Below are 19,955 nucleotides of genomic sequence, written 5' to 3'. Positions count from 1 at the left end.
CATATCTTGTCTCAGTGCTGCAGTCTGTAGTGTCACTGTCATAAAAGAAAGCATGGGCCAGTGCATGTTGCCAGTGTCATGCTCACATTTGGGGGTCTTTAATGACACAGGATCAGGAAGGAGGACCCTAAGTCGTATGGATGAATAGAGGCAAAAGTAGGATCTGAAACTATTTCGAGGAAAATACAAATGTGATTCCAGGCCTTTGTCTAAGAGTTTCCTCCTGGGAGAAAGAGAGTATCTAATTTCACCTAATGTTAGACAGTTGCAGTGTAGGTGGCTGCATTTGGGATAACCTACTGCATAAGTGGAGTGAAAGAGGGGCCTAAGGGTCATAACTGATCTTCTGTGTCCTACCATCTGTCTTAGGATGAGACTGTTACAAAGGCCTGTTTGTCCATTAACTGAGAGGGATGTTGGGAGATAGTTGAGGTGTACCAGACTGCACTGCAATCCTCTATAGTTTAAGGAGGTGAGTGTTATCCCTGCACCTCTTGTCCCAAGACACTTCTCTATCCCTGCAACCGAGTAAGATAGCAATGTTCATCTGCTATGAACAGAAAATTCCCTAAAAATTTCCCAGTGCTTCTGCTGAATCTTCTCTAGCCAGCAGGTGACAGGAAAAATTCTTTCAAGAGACCCTAATTTAAATCAGGTACATAACTTATATAGGCATATATTGAAATTACCTGATGAACCTATGTCTCATTGATTTAGACATGACTTACCTTTAAGCAGACTGTGGAACAAAGCAGTCTGACCCCAAACCTATCAAACACTCATATGTATAAAATACTGCATCATAGGTAGAGTCATTTCAGATTGTTGCAAGCAGTAAGTAGAAGGTAGTTTTATCTACTGTTATGAAGAAACTGTTGAAACAAATTGTGCAAAGCCTTTGTTGTAACCACACTGTATTATTGTTTCCCCTGAAAGTGATAATGAGGATGGAATAATGCAAATCCATTTGAAAATGAAAAGTAACAAATAAGATCATTGATTCTATGCCTTTTGGTTGCAAAGGCTAAGATAAAGATCTAAGTCTTCTTCCTCTTTTTTTCAGTAGCCTGTCTCTTTGCACCCTTAGTTTTATTTTATCCTCAATTTCATAAATCTCATGCAAGTGATTGTAAGGAGAGGAAAAATCACTCTATCACGTCAGTTTATGTCATTCCTCCTTGTTGCCCTTGTGCTCAATTATTTTTATTCTTAATGGTCTTGCTTTCCCTGTACTTAAATCAAGCTACATATACGTGCAAAATCTAGTATAGGAAAATAAGCTGCTGGCTTTATTGTGTCTCAAGAAAACACTACAGAAATATTTGATGATCCCAGAATTCAGGGAAAATTACCTGAAAAAGAATTACCATTTTGTGCAAGATTTTCTTGATACTGTCTGCACCTTCCAACTTACACCTTTAAAAAGAAGGTCAATGTGTGATATACTGGCCTGCGTATCAGTGGGTACTTTGACCATGCCAGGGGAAGCTGACAATAGGCCAAGTTCCTTAACCTGCATGTCTCCCATCCAAATACTTGCCTTTTAAAGGTTTCTCATGTTTCATATCAATAAGACTTCCTATCTGGAGCTACAACCATTTTGCTATAGCATCTTTCAGAAGAATCTTAATGGACAATTCTAGGGAGAACAAAGATCCTAATTTTTTTTTTTTTTACACATGAGTTTTCCACTCAATAAGTTGAGTTGGAATGTAAAGTTATGCTTTTTGGTAAGTACATATGATTCCTTAAAAGAGCTGGCAGGTTTTCCTACTCCACTCCATTTTACCAACTGGAATGGTGTTTCCAACTTAGCATGAACTGCTGGTAAGCTTCCCAGTTCTCTTGTTCAAACAAGCCCAATGGTATTGCCTACTCATTTGATTGTAAGCTTTTCCTGACCCATTTCCTTTTCTTGTACATTTAAAAACACTAAAAAAGTAGGATTCTAGTTCTGCTAGAGGCCCTGGGGCATTGCTGTATGAAAATCACGATAAATATTCAACTGCTGCAATCCTTCAGTCCATGACAGAGTAGATCAAATATTTGAACTGAGGGAAGAAATGTTAAATGACACGTTGATTTGGAAACTATTTGATAGTCTAGAAACAGGACTGCTTTTTAACTGGTATAAGTCATAACTTTTTTGAGGTCAGTGAGTCTCATCCTGATTTAACTGTTACTAACCATTTGGAATGGTTTGGAATGAATGAGACAGCTAAAGATTTTTCTGCTGTAGATGATACCTCTTTTACATTATTTGAAAAAAGTCAAAGCTTAGAAGGAAGGAAAGGCAGAGACCATAAAATAGCATGGGCATGAGAAATCAAAGCATGCATCTCAGAGGGAAAAGAGGTTGAAGCTGGAGGGGCTCAAGATTTCTGCCCAGGTTTGGGATAGTCTGGAGGAAGACAAAATTGGTGACTGTTCAGCTGTGTGCAAATCAGTAGGGTATTTTCTATACAGAGGTCTTGACAGCAGCACTCTGAGTCAAAGAATATTTGTTTACTAATGATTTTTAAGCAATTAATGGTTTTTTGCATTGTTAGTGCCTAACTAGCATTGCATGGGGTTCTCTTGGGAACTTCACTCAGCTTTGTCACTCACTGGCTTTGACTTGCTTTCTTGGTTTCGCTTATTTTCATTCTTCAAATTTCCTTCTGCTTGGGTGAATGTCATACTTTAACTTCCTAGTCTAGGATAGTGATCTTTTATTTATGCACAGAAAGCTGTGACACTGGCCACAAAGGTGCAGGCTTCTATGCTCCATCCTGGCACTTTGGTTTTGGTCTCCACTTTCCAATAATCTATATACCCCGTCTTCTTAAGTGATCCTTTGGACAGGGAGTGCTGAGATATGTAAAATCCATAGACAATCCCAAATCTAAATATACTGAATAACAGAATATCTGCTTGCACTCCTATGAAAATCCCTCCCAGTTGTGGGGGTTTTTTTTCTTTTTTTGAAATTGAACTTAGTATTTGCAGCAGTTTTTTTTTTTTAAATCTGCAGAATTATGTAGTGCAATATTCAGAGCTGGGAGAAAATGTTAAATACAAATAAACCTCAGGACTGAATTTATGTCTATAAGAAAGATTGAGCTGAAAGTTAATTGCATCCTTGGAAGCTAATATAGTGGCCATTTGCAGAGTGGGGGCACATTCAGGAGCTTATTCCATTCACAACTTTCTTTTCTAATATATATTCAAATATAAGAGCAACTTCGTATTTTAGAAATACATCCAGAAATAAATCCTATTTCATCAGTACAGTAACAGAGCCAGGTCAGGGGAATGAGGAGTTACACTCGCAGTTCTGTACTTGCTGCTTTTGAAGGTGTCACCTTCACAAAAAGCATCAATCTGTTCCCCACTGCAGAGGCCAGAATGCTGCTGATCCCTCATTCCTGCCCCAGTCAAAGTTCTGTGCACAGATTCCCTTAATTGTACTGGTGAAATTTGAATTCAAATGGATATCTCATTAGTTCCAATCCCACTGAATTGGCCTACAACAGGATTCCCTCAGTTTTTGAAAGTGCCTAAAGTCTTTTAGACTCTTAAATGAGAGAGCTATTTTTCCACAGGCGCTCTTCAGCTAGAAAGAACAGTGATGTGGTGAGGGTTGTCTGCATTTTTCTGAACATCCAGCCAGAGACATATGTCATCTGTCTGACTAATGAGGAAAGCAACCCCCTTCAGATATTTAGTTTATCTAAATTTTTATCTATATTTTGTCCTTATCTTCTGTTACTATTTCAAAATACTTTTGATAGTATTTCTGGGAGGTACATGTACATAGAGTGTACATGTACATAGAGTGGCACGCTAATGACTTGCATCAATGACTTAGGGGTTTTGTAAATGTGCTGAAGTTTTTGTAGTATAAACAGACCTTGTAGGTGGAAACCTGGCTGCAAAGAACTTTTCAGAAGTGCTCTGAAGAATTTCTTCATGCTGGCATACCACAAGTCAGTGCTTTTACACTAAGTAAGGACTTGGGTCTGTAACTAGCATATGTCTTCAGCCTTCATTACTCAAGGAACCAATGGTGGAATAAAAGGCCATTAAGAAAGAGGCCCTTAGTCACCCAGCAGCTGCAGGGGGGAAGGAAAGGCAGGCGTGGGCCATGACCATGTGGATGTTGAATTGATGCCAGGGACTCCCTGATTTCATCATGCTCTACTGTGCTGAGACCCAAATGGGCCTCTGTTCAACCTTTCTCTCCCACTATCCCCCTTTATTTCCCTCTTTTTCCCACCCTCTTTCTCCTTATTCTCACAAGTTGCTTCCTCATCTGCTCAAAATCTGCTTACCTCATCATGGCATCTCTTGGCAACTCTGTGTGAACAGCACAGTTACCAGAGCAAGACACAAAACTTGGCCTTACAAAGTGCTCCCCGAGCTTGTACTCCATGCCCATGACATCTTGTAATGCCATCACAGCTTGCCACTCCAGAGAGCGGAATTAAGCAGGCAATGTAAAGTTAATCTCGCTGCTCTCAGCAGCTGTGTTTGCAGAGTTAGAACATGTCACTTTTTTATCTCTTGCTCATGTGTGATAATCCCATCTGCCCCATGATTTATTTCTCTGTATTGAAGAAAATTCATTGCTTATGAATTCCAATTTGCAGAGACGAAAGAGTTGAATCCAAAAGATTCTCATAAAGAAATCAACATTTGCATCAAAGGTCAAGGAAAATGATCAAATCATCTGTCTTAGTCCATTGTGTCCATTTTGCCTTGAGAAGATCAGATAATCACACATAATTACTTTTGACTTCAAATTGGGCTAAGATCCTAATTTCTACTACTTAATTTAGGTAGAGAGTAATCAATTTCTTTGTTGTCACACAAAATAAACTAAAAGTTCTTTATGAAAGACCTACTGATGGCAGACATAAGTCCTAAGTATTCTGGTCAATTCTGATTAGAGGAAATAAGAGCAACAAAGGTTAAAAAAGAAAAGCAAACAAACAAAAAAGGAAAAAATCAAAGAGCATCTCCTTAGAATTACAGACACCATTTTGATAAGACTGCATTTTACATAGATATGTGAATGTTTCTCTTTTGCAACTGATACATTTATTTTACTTTTCTCGTACAAAAAATGTTGGTCTCCAAGTAACTCCACCTGAAACACTGGAAATATCTTTGTCCCATCGTGAAAACAAGCCTTCCCTTCATTGGAACTGGTGTCTTACAGCCCATGAGCACTTCTCACCTGGATAAGCCTACTTCCCTTACTTCCTTTATTTCTGTCATGTTGATGATGACAGGACAATTTCATGCTTCTTTTTTTTTTTCAGTGCAAAGAGGTCAGTTTTAATTGTCATCTTAAATGTAGTTGCAAATTCAGCTGAACATTTGAATACCTGTTTTAGACCTTTCTCGTGAGTGAAGAAAATTTCACAGCCCCAATTTCTACTGTTTTGACACTATCTTTTATGAAAGTGTCAGTCTCTGACTTGTAGTGCAATTATTGCAGTGGCACTGACACCTGTACATTGGTGCTATTAACACTTCCATTTCTTGTTGTCTAGATAAGAGCTCGCTCTTGGAAATCCTTGGGTTGAGTTATTTGCCTCGGGATGCGCCTGCAATGCCAAGATAAACAAACCGTAGCATTTCTGCCTTTTTAAAGCACAAATTAAAATCTTAGTTGTTTTTGTATGTGACACATTCAGTGCATGCTAATTTACAGTTGAAACTGTGTTTGTTATAGGTGTTATTTAATGTGTGGTGTTGATTGAGAGACACAGAGGACTAGAATAGTTCATATTAAATTCCTGCAGAATTTAAATAACAGTTTAGATTTTTGCAGTAGGTATAGAATTTGGCACCTTCTGTCTGACTAGCTCTATGATTTTGCATGTATTATTGCTTCATACAAGCAGGTGTCCTGGCGGGGAGAGGAAGAAATGCCCTTGCCATGGAACTTCCAAAAGCCAGAATTTCTCCGTGTCTCTAGGACACTAGTAAAACTATAGCCACAAATATTCTCTCAAAAGCTAATTAGAAAAAAACACCAAACAACACAAAAAGTTTGCATTTCACTAAGTTTTCATGTTGCTTTAAATGGTTGCTTTAAACCAAAAACTGTGCTGCCATTTGTGCTGCCATGGGGTCATGTTCCATCTCGTAACCCTCACTAACCACCTGTGCCTGCTGCTGCCTCTTTTGTGGTGACATGAACATTGATATGATTTATGATGAGTCAGGTGGGAGAACAGATGGAACCGAAAAGTGCCTCACCTGAAAATACTATCTGCTGGGTCACTTGCACATGCTTGCCCAACACTGGTGTTGGTACAAGGGAGGCACCGACAGCAAGGAGACAGATGAGGAAACTGACTGGCCTTGGCCTTGGTTCTGTGCTACAGAAAATAAAAAAAATTGGCAGATTTAAATAAAAAAAAGAAAATTTGTGACTTCTCTCACAAGTATTCTCAGAAAGGGTTCAGCTGGTCCTGCTGCAGAGAGCAGTTTGAGTACTGGCTTGGTTTGTCTAGTCAGGAGAGTGGGTGAGGAAGAGTCAAGGATCCTCAAGTCCAAATTCTCATGCCAGTTCGTGACTCAGATACACAGAGATGTACCAAGCTCAGCATCATGCTCAGACTTTCTCATGGTTCTCATCATGATTCCCACTCAGCTTAGTTCAGTCTGAATCAGAAGCAACTCTTTCATAGTCAGCAGAGTTATGCTGTCACAATACCAGCACGACAGGACAATTAAGCCTTATGTCAATAATTACCCAATTTCTTCACTTTGAGCATTTTAGCAATGCTTTCCACATCTTCCCCTTGTGTTGTTATCTTGTCTGGCAGACTGGAGTTGCTTGATTTTCCCCTGAGGCCCACCATTGGCCTCAACATGGCTTTTGTGGCTTTGTTTGAGGAGCAGAGGGCTGCCAGTGCTGCGAGGTGGGTTGGCATCCTCCCCCTTGTGCAGTGTGGGAGAGTGGATGCCTTAACCAGGATGCAGGTGAGGAATCCTGGTGCTCACTCCCCTGCTCTGACAGGCACTCCACCTAAAGTCTTTTAATGTTCTCTCATCTGAGTTGTCCTTTTGGACTCCAATTTCACTAGTTTGGAAATGGTTTCTGCATTAATTAGTAGGTCTCTGCTCTTGAAATTTTCAAATCAAACAATTGACAACACACACACACACAGAAATACATCTATGCTTATTAATTGGTATTAGTATTTAGAAAAAATATTCTGGGTAAACTTCAGTTTATGAACCTGCATAAGGTACCATAAAAAGAGGATAAATTAGTAGTCCTAGTATAAATTTCTTTAGCAGTAAAGTACATTCCTTCATGCTGAGAGCTGCTGAAATAACAAGTTTTGATAAGCTTGCATCCACAAATTTTTTTTATACATCTTCCTCTTTCCACAGTGCTGGTTGTGAGGCTTATTTAACAAAATGTAGCATGCACACATTATTCTGCACTCCTTGCAGCCTCCTGGCAAAAGAGACAGTGTTAATCTCAGGAAATTCAGAGGTGCATAATCAGAGTTGCTAAAGGGTTTGAGTCAACTTTTTTGAGTTCATTGAACAAATATTTTATTTACCTGGAGGAACTATCAGATGCAACATAGCAGATGGCTAGATATTAGTGCTTTGCCTGTAAATGTTTTAGAGACAAAATACAGTGCATAGCTTTTTCTTAACTTTTCTTTTCCTTTTTTGGGCAGCTTAAGCTACATGAGATGATTGTACCCACTATGGCTTCCCATTGCTGCCAGATGACTGAAAAAGAAAACTTGAAGCTAAATTTGGGTGTGCTCTCTCTTTTGGAATACATTTAATATGCAGTTCCCTTTTCTTTCTCAATTCAAGCATAGCTTCTAAAGCATATCTGTGAATCACTCTTAAAAGCATCAACACAGCCATTTCAAAGCATTGCTGCTTAACAAATTCAAAGCAGATTGACCAGTTTGCCTAAGCTAAAGCAGTTTCACTGACTTGTTAATTTTAGGTGATGTTTCCAGACAGTAGCTTTCTTACTTCTAGAGCCTGATGAATGTGATTTTGATGCCCCCAAGTCAGTAATAATTTACCCTACATATACTAACATAATATTAAGTATGAAGAAGTGTGTCGCTGTCAAGCCTTACGTAAACTTATTTCAGACTCACTCAGTGCACTTAATTTTGTTCACTCCCCATGCTCATTCCTCTATTCCCCTTTGATTTTCTGATAGTCTTGTCTGCTGTTTCAACAGCACATTCCATCCTCTGGAACAACTCTGTCACTGCTCCTTGCCTTTCCAAATCATTCTGCATGGGATCTTACAGTAATGAAACGTGCTATCAGGTGTAAAACTTAGGTACTATTAGAGAAGCAAAACATGTTGGTTTTACATCATCTTGAGGTTCCTCAGTGCTGGCTGATCTTCCAGTGTCCAGAGCCTACAGCAATTGCCAAGAAACTATTTTAGGTACTGAAAACAACATTAAAAAAAACAGCTAGCACAGAGCTGGTCTGCTGCCTAGACCCATAGGAAACATCCCTGGGTGTAGAGCATCATGGCTCTGCAGCTTTCTGCAGCTTCTTGTTCTGGGCCCAGCCCTGCCCTCTGTGCAGCCCCTGCTGAGTCCCAGCTCTGCAGCCTTAGAGAGGGAGGAAGCAGGGTGAGGCACTGGAGACCTGTGTTCAGTTCCCAGCTGTGTCAGGGATTGACTGTCACCTTGAATATGTCCTTATCTTCTGTTACTATTTCCAGCTGTAAAATAGGGAGAACATGTTCCAGAATAATTGTGAAAGTAAATCCAAGAAAACATTCAAATACTATTATAAAAATAATGCTGGTAATACTATTTATGAATGGGCTGAAACTAGTTTTATACAGGACAAAATTTATTCCAATTTTTTTTTATAGTACTCTTTACTTTTCCAGAAGTGTTTCTGGTTTCCTATTTAAATAGTTTCAAAAACAGAACTCTTCTCCTTTGCTGGTGCATTGTAACCCAACAGCAGAGCACTCTCAACACATGCAAGGCTCCTGGGTATCATCTATTGGTCAAGAATCTCTTATGCTTCAACTTCAGGCAAAAATTGTGTGTAGCCATTTAAAAGAAGACTAAAATATGTAAATGAAATGTTGCATTTTGGGGTCATTGAAGATTCAAAATATTACCTCTGTCCTGTGCTTGATCCTGTTCCCACCAGAGGTGATAGGAGCTTTGCTGCTAGTTTCACAGGGAATGGGTCTGGGGTGGACTAGCTGTGATATTTAAAGAGACACATTTCCTGCTAAGTAATAGCTTTCAGAGCACTGGGGAAGGCAAGCATGTTTTGTATGTTTCTGTCTGAAAGCACAAGACTCTGACTAGTCCAGACAGCCAGGGGTAGATTGCAGAATTAATATCTCCTATGCTGGGGTTTGCTAAGCCATTCTGCAAGAAGGCTTCATTCCCCTAAAGGTGCTTTTGTCTTCCTCTGCACTCCTGTCTTTCCTTCACCAGTGCAAGATAGATTGGCACCAGAGCTGCCACACTGCATCCAGTGAAAGGAAATGTGCTCATGGAGGTAGCCAGAGATGACAGAGTTAAACCTGGTTTGCCATATTTAGCACTTAACTAGAATGAGCCTCAGTTTGCTTGAGAAAAGATGGATCGGCTCAGGACAGATTTAGGAGTATGCACAGAACCATTATCTCATGTTACTATGTCTTCATTATTTCAACAGTGGCCTGTTTCAACTGGCTGTAAGACAGCACTTCATGAGGCATTAGGTGTAATTAAAATTAGCTTTTGGCTGCCAAAATAAATAACCAGACTAAAATGCATTTTCCTTTTTTGAGTTGTCTTTGTTCCTTTACTGAGTGGTGCAGTGGTCCTTCAGAACTGTTTTCCCAACCCTTCTCAAGTTAGAGTAATCTGAAGCGGAGAGCGGGGGATCACCTGCAGTATCTGGGCTTGGTTCCATCCACAGTAAGAGCAGATGCAAAATGAGGTAGGAGTTCCTGTTTGGGGAAAAGTGAAAAGCACAGTGCAAAAACAAAAGCCAATTTACAGCTTTTCTGTAAGTCACCATGGAGTGACATTGTTTTGACAGGTGGGAGGCAGTACAGCTCACTGTACTGAGGGAGATATTCTGAGTAGCCAGAATATCCCTTTGTAATGTGTGTGTGAAAAGGAAAGTAGGCCAGAGGAAGTCTCCTAATACAGTCACTCTTGCTCAACAAAATTTAGAAGATAGTATCTACCAAAATACCAACCTTTCAAAGCAACAATAATTAGGAGATTACCTGAGTATCACTACTTCATTTACCATGTCTGTGAAAAACTGGAAACTCAATCCACATGCCTGCTCATTTTTGGCTATTATGCTGAAAGTAATTACATTATCAACCAACCAGTCAAACAGGCAAAAACCCATGGTGAATGCTACCATTTCACAGATCTATTTAATGGATGAATGACCTTTTCATTTTCTCAGCATTGGACTTGTAAAATGAAGTAAAAGCAGAAAAACCATGAAAAAAGGGGATGGAGATGTTTGCTTTGTCCTGAGGCACCGTGCAAAGACATGCTTTTGACCAAGTTTGCACTGAGAAATGTATTTGACTAAATAGAGCCCTGCATGGATCTTTGTGCCCTGAAAGCCCCACACCCTGTGATTGCTGCTCTACCAGACTGCACAGACCTACCCCTCACATAGGTACTGCCCTGCACTGCCTGGTTGTCTCTACATCTACTACTGAGGCAGCCTGCCCAGCTCTACGTCAAATCCATGGTGATTTGTAAATGTACCCAAGCTCTGAACCAGTGTGACTTCTTTTATGCAAAGAGGAAAAGCTGTGAAAGCTGTGTACCTTACCTCTCTTTCCTTTTCTATCTATCAGAGTTTTGCTGTAAGATTCAGTAGAAAACACACTGAGGAAAATGAAAAGATTTCTACAACATCAATGAGCTTTCAATCACACCAAAAGAGCAAGGTTATGTGGTTGTCTGTCTGTTCCAATTATCTAATGTCCACAGTGGCAGGCTGTCAAGTCCAGTAATCCACATTAAATAAGTTTCTAACAAAAAATGGAAAAAGCAAAGGCAACAAATGATAGAACCAAGGGGGAAAAGAAAAAAAAACAAAAACCAGTTGATTTGTTCTTAAGTTTCTCAATTACCCAAGTAGTTAATGATCAAGTAGCTACAACTGGCAATATCAAGACTCAGCTAAGGCCTTGTGTGTCTGTCAGAATTTCCCTGTGGTGCCCCACTAGTAGGATCAAACAGCCCAGAAAACCTCTTTTCCAGGCCTGGCAGAGGGTGTGTGTCTCCTAGTGGCTGGAACATTTTGCAGACCGTGGCCACCTGAGTAGCTGTGGTAGCAGAGCTGCTCAAAGTGACACAGCAAACTGAGCAATGAAGCCTCTGCTGTCATGTTCCCTCTTGGGCTGACTACCCCAGACTTTTACTGCTCAAGTTTGTTGTTGCCCCTGCAAAGAGCATCTGCCCAGAACAGACACACATCTGAGCAAAGCCCTGGCTCTCCTGGGGTGCCCAGCCTTGCTGCCAGCGTAGTGCAAACAGCCCATTGGTGCAGAAGAAAATCAGGTCTGAATCACAACTTAAACACAAAGAAGCTGGAGGGTATTAGCAAGGTTTCTTCTGTGGCCTGTTCATTTCTGAGCAGAATGCTCAATGAATTCACAAGTTTTATTGCAGTGTCAGAAGAAACATAAAGGTAATGTTGTACTACTCCCAGTGCCAGGTGCAGAGTCATAGCAGAAAAACAAAACCTCACCAAACTGTTAAATGACTCATGATAGATGAGTCAGAAACTCTTTCTTTCCTGCTACACTGTTACCAATTTAGCAGGCTGCAAAACGAGAAAATGGAGCTGTGGACGACAAAGAGATAATTTGTGAAAAATGCCCACAGCTTGTGGGGTAGATGAAAGACAAGATACATTAATTAAAAATACCAGGAGACACACTATGTGGGTACAGGGTGTGTCCTGGTTCTTCAAGCATTTGAACAATTAAATCCAAGTTACCATTCTTTCCAGCTGTTTTCTGCTGTGAGCCGAAGGAGGTGCCTTCTCCAAAGAACACCAGCAGGTACATTAGATACTAGCACAGGGTCTGGCACCAAATTAAAAGCAGACATGGATTATCTTGTGACCCTCAGTTTGCATCCTTTGTGAATTTTAGGAGCAGAAAGTGTGCGTCTAGAAAACTGTAGAAAATAGTGCTATCAGTGGATGTTGTAGCACTGAACAAAAGTAAAAGTTCTGAGGCCCAGGTTCAAGAATATTCACCTTTGCTTCTCCCATGTGGGCCAGATTAACCAGTGAAATGTGTTTCACGTGTACGTGATCCAAGAAAGGCTTCATCACCTACCTACATAACACCAAAGATAAAGAGTTAAATACAGCATTTGGGCCATGTGAGAGCCATCAAAAGTAAGTGAATTTGCATTTTGATTACACTAGAAATAGTTTGGTGAGCTAAAACAAATGACTTCTCTGAGATTTGTGATTCCTCCTGTGAATTAAAATATTCTGTATTTCCACTCCAAATGGTGGTCAGCAGAACAATGCTATATAATAGGCCCACAAAATAAGTCATGATTGTTTCCTGTCTTTCTGCTGTTTCAAATGGAATACTTTAAAATGAGAATTGAGAGATGTGAGATGGAATAGGAGCTCAGATTCTAATGGCACAATTTGAAAGTAACAGAAATGGTTCAGTAGCAACTTAACAAAGATCCTTGCTTGCAGAAGGCATCTCCCTGGGGTTCTTGACAGTATGGCATCTACATTCTCCTACATTTCAGGAATTTAGAACGAGCTCAGAGGGAAAACAATTCAGAGAAAACCCACGAAACTTATTATGGGAAATGAGAAACAGATCATAGCAAAAAACTCTCATTGCTGTATCTGTTTCCTTTATAAAAGAAGGGACTGAGGAGTAACACAGTTACTGTCAGTAAGTACCAGCACTGAGCGCACAGCGTGAATGAACTTTTCAGTATAGCGGACAAAAGTATAACAAGATACATTAACTGAAAAGTAGACAGTTCAAACTAGGAATAAGGCACACAATTTTAACACTGAAAGTAATTGAAACAATGTACCAAGGACTCCAGTGAATTTTCCTCTAGTGAGAATATGTATATAACGACTGGGAATTTTTCTCGAAGACACGTAGTTGAAACAAAAATTAATTCATAGAAGTTCAATGACATGTCATATATAGGAGGTCAGAGTAGATTATCAAAAATGGGCCTTTGGAGCTTTAAAGTCATGGACTTCATGGAACACTGAAAAGGTATTAACTAATTTTCTTCCAGTAGAATGTCCCTAACAAAGATCAATTTCTCTATCTATCAATGGATTTTCCATACTCCTCAGTACTGTCCTAAGTCTTTCCCAAATAAATTAGTTTGGTGTGTTGAGATCAATAGTGATTTCATAGTGCTTTCTCTTCTTCACCCTACCTCAGTTATTGAAAGAACTAGTCTAAATATATATAATCTAGTCTAGTCTAAATATGTATAATCTTTAATTCTATTTGATAAACAACCCACCAAATTATATCTCATTACAGCATCTTAAATTGAAAATTTAACAAACATAGTAAAACTGCCAACTAAGAAATGCCAAAACCTTCAAACATCTTAAAAAATTAGCTGTGAACATTTTTCCATTAAGAACTAAGTATTTTTAAAAAATATTTTTGTTTCATTTCTAACTTCAGATTTTTTGGAGCTACATCAAGTGCAAAAGTTTTACCCAGGCCATGTGGAAAATAATCTTTACATGCTTAAATTGCTCTGCTGATTTTCTTTCATCTTTCAAAACTTTTCATGTGCTAATACCATGTCTGGAAAATGCCAGTCCCAGAAGACATGCTTGTCAAATTAATAGCAACCAGGGGGAAAAAAAAAACCAACAAAAAACCCAAAAAAAAGAAGAGGAGTGGTCATGTTAAGAACTGAACTCAATGATAATTATAATGGAATTTTAGTGCTTATTATCAGTTTGCCTGACCTAAGATGCAGACATGAAGAGAGTTGCTAGCAGAAGTTGCCCTGGAGATGTGCTGAAGCAGCCTGTCTTTTGATGCCTAGACTGTCTTTTCTCCCTGGCTGACTTCATTCACACGCCTCGTCATGCCAATTTACTCCAATATTTCCCCCTCCCTCCTCAGCAGTTGGATGTTGCAACCTATTTACTGTGAGGAGATTCCCTTACTGGGTGAACTTTCTGTTACCTGGCAGGAGAAATTCCTTAGGAATTAATGTGGTCTCGGTATCTGTGGAACAGCTAAGGGATTAGAGATGTCTTTTCAAGACGCTGAAGGTTTCTGATAAAGACCACAGCAGCATTCTGCCAGAGCTGCAGAACAATACTGATCCCATAAAAAACTGTGGGAGATTTTGCAAGTAGAAAGTGACTATCCATGTTAGCTATTGGTTAATATTGCTCCAGTTTCAGTGAAAAGTGATGTACACAATGGCTGGAAATGTCACATGTCTTTATGCAGCTCTACTCACGCTGCTGCAGGGAGTTTATATGTTAACCAGCATGACAAGGCATAAAGAATTCGGACTGGGAATATCCAAGGCAGAATGAGATTAGCATGGGGCAAGAAAAAAATATCTTTGTTTCCTCTGCTGTCTGCTTCTCTTTTTTCTCAAATGTACTCTTGAGGTTTTGTATCCATTAAAAGACCCCTGGGGAAAGCTGAGGTAGAAATGTATGGAGCCAGGCATACTCTTGTCCCACTGCCACTAAAAGAAGCCACTTGGTGACTTTCCAATAGTTCCTCAGCAGAGCAGCACTCACAGCAACCTTGCTCTGTGACAGTCTTACCCTTGGAGATACTTCCAGGACACCCTGCTTCCACTTCCTATTACATTCAACTAGGGTGAACCTGGATTACTGTCTGAAGTGCATTTCAGTGGAAAAAAAAAAGGAATAAAATAAAATGGTCTTTCACGAGTGAAATAGTTCAGGAATTATTGAAGTATTGTGGATTTACAAGAATAGTTTCCACAGTGAAAATGGAAGCCAAAATGACTGTGAAGCTCATTTCAGCATCTAGCAAAAAAAGCTGTCAGCCTGGTTATAGTAAAGATGATAATATTATGTTGTTTAATCTTATCTGGGCATGTCCCCTCCAGTGGTTTCCTGCTGGTAAACCACAGAGAAGAGAGGCAGTAGTAGGTAAACTAGAGGAAGTGAGATGAAATATAGTATACTCTTTTGGTTAATAGGGGATTCATGTGAAGGATATTGCTAATTAAAACCAATGGTATTTTCTGCCATCTGGGCTTTCACAACTAGTTTCAGAGGATACAGAGGATGTTTTGTTTCACTGAATTGCTCATATCTTAGGGAAGCCACTGGGATGAAATATTAGTATTGTGGTAAACTCTGCTTGCACTTTGACAGCAGCATGTAAAATAAGCACTTTACAGAGTGTGAGTACATGGTTTCACCCATATAATGCCCAAATGAAAGGGCAGCTTGGGGTTAGAAGAACAAAATCTACTCAGCCTACTCTAAGGTACAAGAAACTGCCAAATCACAGTGGTTACTGGAACAGGAGCTCTTGTGTTCACCAGGCTATACAAGTGTGGCTCCAGGGCTGCTGGATCTGTGGAAACATGGAGTCTGGGGATTTGCCTGCAGATGGCATGGTGATTCACTGGGAGCCTGTGAAGCCAGAACTGCCTTGCTGCTACTGCTCACAGCTTTCCTCTAGTTTACCAGAGAGAGTTGAAGTTGCTCCAAACACCTAGCCAGAATTCCCAAACAGAGCACTTCACCTTGTTAACTGCATCAGGAAATACTGAGCAACCTCAGCAAAAAGATTTGTGAGTGAGATGACATCTTTATGCATCAGTGAAATCTTGTGCTCAGCACGCGCTTACTTCATCTGGATTCTAGGCTTATGCCCAAGGCTGAGGAAACAAACCTAAACTTTCTTCAGCTTGCCTATTTCTGTTTACCTTGTGTCAGCAAAACAAGCCTCATCATGTGGCTACCGGATGTCTTTTCCACCTCCCATACCACTTCCAAAGATCCCAGCTGGACCCACTTCCCTAAGAACGAATGAAAAAGTCCACTTTTGTTGTTAGAGTTGTCTTTATGTCACTGGAAACAAACAGTTAGTAGGTGATGTTGGAACAATTCCTTGTGTGTTAACAGTGCCTGAAGACTAGCTTTACATGTGGCTGAGCTGGGCACTTTGAAGTTAAATATGAACAGGAGAAGTGAAGAAAATGTACTGCAGGGAAAAGTTGGCACCCGTCTTAATAGGAGCTCCCCAACCTGTAGCCTGTGGGATGTCTTCTGTCTGATTTCTGCTTGCATGTTATTTGTGTAGCTGAGCTGCTTCTGGATCCATGTTGTCAAAGGCTGAACTGTCCTGCTGTGATTTATCCCAAATCTGCAGCAAGTGTCCTTCACTTAGGTGATTCAAATAAATACATGCATCCTGCAAGAATTAGAACCTGAATGGAAAGTCAGAGTCCTCTTTTTTTCCCCCACCAATTTCAATTGTAGGTTTATCCGTTTTTTAATTTGGGCAAGAGATTCCTCTTGTCCCATTTGCTCTTGTGCTTTTGAGGCTTGAACATTCCTTAACTATTGCAAGAAGCTTCTGTTTACCTCTTTTCACCTGTGTTCTGGTTTCTGGCCCTTGTTCCTCTCTTGTTGACTCCCTAAGGGTACACAGATGGTAGCCTGGAAGCCAAAAGGAATGATACTGGAGGAGTGAGAGGAGAGTGAGAGAGAAGGAAAAGGAGTCAGAGAGGGGAAAAAAAAGTAAAAAAATAAATAAAGGGGGGGAAAAATAGCAAAGCAGTGATCACAGCAAGATTCCAGACTGTCCTAACAGCAAAACCCTAATACATATCAGTGTGCTGGATCTTGTCAAGACACAGGTAATGATTATTTTTGGGAATGCAACCTAAATACCATTTAGTGTGTTGGCTGTAAATGTTAGACCTGTTAAGTAAGTCAGTTATCACAGTTCCATCATGAAGTACATTCTGTTAGCTAAGAAATCTTTTTTTTTTTTTTTTTATTCACAGGCATTACCACACTTTGTCTGTTCTTTAATGGTGGATATCAGCCTTGGAGGCACCCTACAGCAGAACGCCTAAGCATTTCTCACATCCAGATGAAGTCCCTTTAGATAGGACAGTATGCAGAGGGGTGAATGCACCCTATGTGCAGGAAGGAGTTAATCTCACCACTGCAGTCGGTAAGGACTGAGTAGCATTTTTTCAGAGGATAAGGAAATGCCATGACTTACAGATAAGATGTCAGGTTTTTTTAAGCATAGTGCTCTTTAGGATAGTAGGTGAAACACCGAAATATTCTTGGAGGAAGCTGATTTGCATCCAAAGTGCTTTCTAAAACGATCCTTTAAAAGAAAACAGAGTAAGTATATGCAAATATTGTTCTTAGCATACAAAATATTGCTGCTATTAGTACAGTGCGCTACCGCCTTCCTAAGTTTGCACGTGAAATGTAGCCAAGCTTATGAAAGAACCATTTAGCTGCACTGAGAGTGCAGGGAGAAAATCAGCCGCAGCCGAGGTGGGTCAGGCACTACACGGGCGAGTTGAGCACAGCGGAGCCAGAGCGCGGCCCCGGGCGGCTGCCAGAGGACACCTGGCGGCCGAGGGCGGCTCTCGCCGGGCGGCGCTCCCGGAGCCGAGCGCCGGTCCCACGAGGGATGGGGAGCCACGGCGCTGCTTCTCCAGCTCTGCTGCCCCAGCTTCCCTCCGTGCGCTGCTCCCCCAGCTCTGCTCCCCCAGCTTCCCCCCGTGCTCTGCTTCCCCAGCTCTGCTCCCCCAGCTTCCCTCCGTGCGCTGCTCCCCCAGTTCTGCTCCCCCAGCTTCCCTCCGTGCTCTGCTCCCCCAGCTCTGCTTCCCCAGCTTCCCCCCGTGCTCTGCTTCCCCAGCTCTGCTCCCCCAGCTTCCCTCCGTGCGCTGCTCCCCCAGTTCTGCTCCCCCAGCTTCCCTCCGTGCTCTGCTCCCCCAGCTTCCCTCCGTGCTCTGCTCCCCCAGCTCTGCTCCCCCAGCTTCCCTCCGTCTCTGCTCCCCCAGCTTCCCTTCGGCGCAAGAGATGCGGCGAGCGAGAGGAATGGCAACAAGGAGAGAAAATTGAGCAGTTGCTGCGGAGTCTGTCCTCGGAGTGAGGGGGACTCATCGGAACAAGCAGCCAGAGCCCTCTAGCACTGAGGACTTGGTCAGCACGGAAATCAGAGACGAGCACTGCCTGCCATACTCTATGCCCACTCACACCTCTCCCGATTCCCTCTGTTTCCACTTACATTTTCTGTCATTTTGTCGTTTTATTCCGTTTTAAAGGAGTGAACCTTCCAGGAAAGACACTGCCTATAACAGGACAAAGTGAAAAATACACCATTCCTTTCACTTGTGGTGCATTTTTCTGAGGTTTTTTGTTAGGACAATAATAATATTATTTCTGTGGTCCTGTCAGTACAGAGGCAGTCTGCTGCCCTAACTAGACTAGTGATTTTGGGTAGAAATGGTAACATTCTAAAATAACATTTTAACCAAAACAATAACACTCAAGCAGGCATCCAAACCCTAACTAATGAATGTAATGCTTGCCAGTGCTTTTAATCTTGACACCTCAGAGTTTGTTCTAGTAAGCTTGCATGAACCTATGAACCTAAGCCTGCATTTATGATTGTGGACTGTGTTTCTTGATGTAAAATGTGCATTGAAGGAACTGTTAGATGCAATAATCCAAAACTTGGCCTTTGGATCTTTAGCATACACGTGGCAGTTCCTTTCCACTCTAGTCTTCTGTTCTGCTTCCAGCAAAAGGCAGGCAATGAGGAGAAGTTTACTAGGCAGTGGAATACTTGTAAATGTCAACATCCAGCCTGCTTGCCAGAGCTGAGTGAACTGGTACAACCAGAAAGTTACTTACCCATGAGATGTGGGTATGGGCGGAGGGGAAAGAAAGCAAGAGAGGACTGGAAAAACATAAAAGAATCCTGGATTGTTTCTGTAGGGTTCTGTAGGAGTAGACTTTATTCCAATAGTATTGCAGGCCTCGTCATTTGGGGTAGCAGATGGGAGCAGCCACATTAGTCCTGATAACATCTTCTATTTTGCAACCTCTATGTAGAAGTGGGTCCTATGATTACAGATACAGCTCTTTGCAGAACTAGCCTGCAGAGCAGAAATAGGGAAATTCAAATTCTGAAAACAGCCTTTGGTTTGCTTACCAGAACATGTGGGGGAGGTGGAGGAAATGTGGATATCTAGCCATGGCTTATTTGGCAGGCAAATGAATCTGTTCAGGGCTACACAAGACAGAGGGAAAGCTCCATACTCCTGACCCACGTGAAACTTAAGAGTGTACACAGGAGACATAAGAGCACAGAGGGCAATTCTGAGAACTCCACTGCCATGTGTTTCTTCTATATAGGCATCCCCGGTTCCAAGATGTGGGTAAGAGCACTAAAGGGGTGCGGACACAGCAGCCCCGCCGCAAGCCCAGGGGCTCTCAGACGGACTTTCGCTGAGGCAATGCAGAGCCTGTGCGATGACAGAGTCCCGGTCACCGCGCTGCTCGCCACTCGGGGAGCTCCCGCGGGAAGGAGCCGGGGGTCTCAGGGGCCCGAGGGCGGCAGAGGGGCAAGGGCAGGGGCTGAGAGCGCCCGGGCTGGGCGGCGTTGTCCAGGGTCTTGAAAGCGAGGAGAAGTGCCCGTGCGGGGCAGGGGCAGGTGCCGGGCCGCTCTGCCTCGGCGCTGCTCCGCCGCACTCGGCTGGGAGGCCCGGGCGGGCTGAAGGACGGGGCGCTCCCCGGCTCGCTGCCGGGAGGGCCCTTCCCGGGCCCCCATGCTCTGCCTCGCTGCGTCCCGCACCCCACCTGTTGCTCGCTTCCGATCCCGAGCTGGCCGCCTGTCCCCGGGGAGCCCCGGGATCCCTCCCGCGCGGTGTCAG

The sequence above is a fragment of the Zonotrichia albicollis genome, chromosome 3, assembly GCF_047830755.1.
Source record: "Zonotrichia albicollis isolate bZonAlb1 chromosome 3, bZonAlb1.hap1, whole genome shotgun sequence".
Classification (NCBI taxonomy): domain Eukaryota; kingdom Metazoa; phylum Chordata; class Aves; order Passeriformes; family Passerellidae; genus Zonotrichia; species Zonotrichia albicollis.
This window is presented reverse-complemented; position numbering follows the sequence as displayed.